The following is a 5,256-nucleotide window of genomic DNA, read 5'->3' on the forward strand; positions in this document are numbered from 1 at the left end:
CGCCAGCCGAGCAGGAAGTGAAGAGAGCGAGAGAAGGAAGTGGCCGCTTTTTTAAAGGGAGAGAGACCATGCCCCAATGGGCTGGTATCTCAGCGGCTATAGGCTGGAGGAGCAGAAGGACCTCCCGCAACAGATGCTAGCTAATATACGCACTGGGGAGAAGCTGTTCCTGACATTTGAGGTCCTGCTTTGTGAAAACTGAAGATGAAGGCTGGAATGACAGCTCAGTCAATATGAGGACCACGTGTGATCACACAGACCTGTAGTCCCAGATTGTGGGGCAGGACAAAGTCGGGTTGCTGGGCCTGGCTGGGCAGGTTGCCTAGCCTTCCTGATCTGTTTCTCAAAAACGAGGAGAGTGACAGCCGAGACTGGCCTCTGGTACCCATATGCACATGGACATACAGCCACATACCAACCCACACCCCTTCCCCCATCCTGAAGATAACAGTAAGCAGATGCACGCTCTCCAAAAACAAGAGGAGCTGATGAGCAAGTGCAGTGAGACCAGAGGGAGGCCAAGGACATTTGTAACCACAGGAGAAAGGATGACCACAGCCTTGGTGTGGTGGCTGCTGTCAGGCGAGGCCCAGAAAGTCATCTCTGATTTACCGCTGTTCCCAAAGCAAAGGAGTCAGTGTTAAGGGTGTGGCTGCGTGTCTGTCTTGCCAGGTGAGGTTTTAACTTTTAAGGCTGAGCAGAAGGGTGGTTCTTCCTGGCTCTAGGAGCTCTGGGTCCACAGGGCAGGGTCAATGGCCACCTTCAAGGGCTTTGTCATGAGTGGCAGCATCTGGCTATTTTATGCCCAGAAAGATCAGGGGTCTTCCAGACTGTAGGCAGACGCGGCACAGTGCCGGTGTAGCTTTGACTTCAGGTCATCCCTGACACCGTGATAAACTTTTCCCTTGAACGTTGAGGGGAAGTTTTCATGTGTCTTTCTCCTTAGCAAGAAGCAGGCCTCGTCAGAGAGGGGTAGAGTCAGCAGCCCTGTCCCCAGGGGCAGATTGAGACTGCTACCAGAGTAGATGGAGATAGGTACACTGCTATCGGCCTCTGGAGCAGGGACCTCTGTGTGATTTTGATCAGCCACCTGCAGAAGAGAAGACTGAGGCCAATTAAACACTCATTCCAGCCCCACCCCTCCACCCTCTCTCCTCCCGAGCCTCTTTCTTCTGGTGCCATCTATTAATTTACGCCAACCGTGGGAACCCTGAGAATCACAGCGCTGACTGAGCTCCGTGCTGCTCTGAGCATCCCCAGCTTGATGCGCTAGCGAGGAGACACGAGTCTCTCCTCCCTGGGCCATGATGAATTCCCTCTCTCCCTAAAGCAGGAAAGATTTTCTTCAAGTTACTCCCCAAAGCAGGAGACACACGGACAGAGACACACTCCGTAAAAGCTGGCCTTCCCCAGACATGGCTGGGAGCCGGCCAAAGTGTGTGGTTGGGTATAATTTATGGTTTTGCTTTGAACCACAGTTGACGGTTGGGTGGAATTTTAATAATGTATTTATCCCTTAATTTCGTAGTAAAATGGCCCAATGGATGGGCATAAGGACTAAGGGGCTAACCATCACCGGCAGCGCTCCTGAGGACAGTGGAGTTTGGCTGTGTTGCCTCTGGTATTTTGCAAGCGTTCTGTACTGTCCAGTGTGCCCACCCTTAAGGGCTCTCAAATTGCACCTCTCTGCTAGGCTCTGTACATTTCCTGGTAATTTTGCTTCCACCTCTTTTCTAAAGTAAACTTTTATTGCATTTTTTCTTATTTAGCGTGGGGCTTGCATGTGCCGCAGCACATGGGGGAAGTCAGGAAAGACAACTTGTGGAAGTCAGTCTTTTCCTTCTGCCATGTAGGTCCCAGGGGTTCAGCTCAGGTCAAAAGGCTTGGCGGCAGGTGCCGTTACCCACTGAGCCATCTCACCTGTCCCCACCTAGTCATTAAAGCTCTCTTCACACTGGATTGGCCAAATTCATTTTCCTGACCTCACTGTGGGAGCCTCTGGGGAGGACTCGGCACCGCTGGAGCCAAGCTCCTGGATCACTTCCTTCCATGGCTATTCCTACCTCATTGCTGCTGGGGGCTCTCCCGGTGCCCACCGTTTGCTCCATTTCCTTACACTGTGATCAGCCTCCCACTTCAGCTCTCAGAATGGCCAGTGTCAGAGCGCTTGTCCCTCTGCCTGAGGCTACTTTGGATTCTTGTCATCTTGAACGGTTATAACAGGGTTCTCTGTTTTTTTTTTAATTTTTTTGATTTATTTATTATGTGTACAGCCTTCCATGTGTGCCCACATGCCAGAAGGGGTCGCCAGGTCTCATTCTAGATGGCTTTGAGCCACCATGTGGTTGCTGGGAATTGAACTCAGGACCTCTGGAAGAAGTCAGTGCTCTTAACCACTGAGCCATCTCTCCAGCCCTGGTTTCTCTGCTATACTTTAAGATCACAGTCAAAAGTATCTTCTTGCAACACTCTTCACAATAGTGAAATTATGAAACACAGACTCACAAACACATGTTCACAAGCACACACTCTCACACACAAACATGCACATGGACACAGTTAAGTTGTTTCTGTTTTATGTTTAAGACAGTTGTTGTGTAACTGTGGCTGGCTTTGAACTTGCAGTGCTCTGCCTCTGCGCTGCTGTGACAGGTATGCACAGCCTCACCCTGCACCCGTTATTATTGCTCAGCTCTAAAGAAGAGCACGGTTCCTCTGCTTGCTGGAAAGTGACTGTAACAGAGATCGTTGTCAGGGAAATAAGCTGGACTCGGAAAGGCAGCTAACACAATTTTTTTTTCACATTGATTTTTTTTTTCAGAAACATAAAACTCTCTGTGTTTATATAGAGATAGATACATGTGTCCAAAGTGCATGGTTTCTGTGAAACCCAGTACTACTGGTCATTCACAATAGCCAAGTTATGAGATTAGCCTGTGTCCATCAGTGAATATACATATACCAATGATAATTAATTTAAAAGCATCTTTCTAAATCAATGGTTAGATAAGACTCAAAACCCTTCGTTACAGAAAAGTTCTGGTTGCTATTGATCGTTATCGGCATTCACAGGATCCTTGAACTTCCTGCTTGAGCCATTCAGCATGACTTGTGGTTTCCCCGTGGTCCATCTGTTACAAGGCCTCTGTTCACGGTTGTGTGGTCCACTTTGAATCCCGATGTATGAGTAGCTTTGCCAGGCTCCTTCATCAAGAGTGCTCAGAAAGGAAAACAAGCAAAGCAGTGGATTCTCCATACTTTCCTGCAATAGCTCTGGCTTCTGGAACTGGAATACCATTAGGAGGCTAAAATGAGGGACAGTGAACTTAGGTGGAAGAAGAATTCCTCCCCACAGGGGATCCTAGCTCAAGCATAGTTAGACTCAAGGAAATCTGAACATTTCAGGGAATCACACAGCACCCACAGTGAAGTCCAGGTATAGAGAAGTCCAGGTGGTCAGACCTGTGGTTAAGGCTTTTCAGTTTGACAGCGTTTGTTGGGCTCCTATGAATCTCGAGGGCTGGAGTTACAGTGATATGAAGGCTCACGGGGTCACAGGGCATCATGCCTGCGTCCCTTGCCTCTGTGGTCTGTGCTCTGGTTTCAGTGATCGCAGATAAGAGGCCTGGCTCTGTGCCGTAAGAGCCTCTCCTGTACTTTGTTGGTTTTCTTTGATCATGAATTGTGATGGCTGGCTTTACGTGTGCTTAGGAGACACCTCGATTTGTGTATCTGAGAGTGATTCCAGGGAGGTTTAACTAAAGGGGAAGAGATGCCTGGGGTCCTGTCTTGAATAGAAAGGCAAAGAAGGAGAAAGAGAGCTGAACATCAGCCCTCATCTCTTTTGCTTCCTGACTGTGGATGCAACACCAACAGCCACCCACGGGGCCCGAAAGAGGAGGAGGAGAATCTGAAAGATCCTCCCAGAATCTCCCAAAAGCCAGTAGTTCATCTGTGAAGGGTCAGGAGCTAGAAGCCCCTCTGAATTCCATGACTGATTGTCGCTGGGGCCAGTCTTGTGTGAGCCCAGCACAGGAGGTCCTGGTTGCTGTGTGTTAGTGATGGTGATGGTGGCCCTGAGTCTAGAGGACACCATGTAACTCAGCTTCCAGGACTGTTTCTGCTGCTGCTGCTGTGGTTCCCAGGGAGGGCTGTTCTCTCTGAGCCTGGCTGTCCTTGCCCAGTTCTCCTGCAGCCTTCTCTTGTGGCTCGCACCTGCCCTGCTATATTCTAATTCTCCCTCCTAGAGCCAGCCAGCTGTCCACACCAGTGAGGCTTGGGGAATTCATGGGCCCAAGTAGGTTTGCATGTGTAATTGGGGGTGGGCATATTTGGGTGTGTTTGTGTAGGGGGAGAGGAGGGCTAAGGTGACTCCATGTCCCAGCTGTCCCAGCCTGCTGTGATCTCTGTCCTTGGACCCTCCAATACTCCGCTCCATCCTCAGCAACACATCATAGGGGGTTGGAGGGCACAGTGGCCTCTTTGGGTCGGATGGCCCTTGTCAGGAGGGAGCTGGCACTAAGCTCCAGAGCCTCAGACACTGCTTTTGCTTGCCCACCTCACACGGGCATCGTGTGTGTGAGGACATAGGGAAGCTGCTTTGAAAACGTGAGGGTTCCATTAGATACATAAGGCAGTCTGCAATTAGGGGAGGGGTTCTATGTCTCCATATCATTTCATGTACATACACACACACACACATACACACACGTGCACATACACACACACCACATCCGGCTCAAAAGGGTACTTTCAACTAGAAAATGCTTATTATAGTTTCTGAGTCTTTTTATTCTGAGTTTTTATTTCTGAATGCCAGGCTACCCTCTTCTTCCCACCCATCACTTTTTCCCTCCACTTGAATTTGCTCCTTCACTAGGCATTGTATTTTCTAGCCTGGATGATTGGTTTATGCTTCTTCAGACGCTAGAAACAATGAGCTGAGCTGGGCCTTTGGAATGTCCAGCCTGCGAGAGGCTTTCACTCCAATGCACAGAGAAACAGGGGATGCAGTGAAGGAACAATACACCTGACGACGACCCACCGAACTTCACGACCAAAGCTTTCTTCTCAATGTCCTTTGTTTATGGCTAGGAACCAAATATGAGTGAGTACATCCCATGTTCCTCTTTTTGGGTCTGGCTTACCTCACTCAGGATAGTGTTTTCTATTTCCATCCATTATACAAACCACTTTTAAGGCCAGGTCCCATGTCTGGAAGTAGAAGATCAACACAAAACAAAATTGATGGCATCG

The sequence above is a fragment of the Microtus ochrogaster genome, chromosome 4 (assembly GCF_000317375.1).
Source record: "Microtus ochrogaster isolate Prairie Vole_2 chromosome 4, MicOch1.0, whole genome shotgun sequence".
In the NCBI taxonomy this organism is placed as follows: domain Eukaryota; kingdom Metazoa; phylum Chordata; class Mammalia; order Rodentia; family Cricetidae; genus Microtus; species Microtus ochrogaster.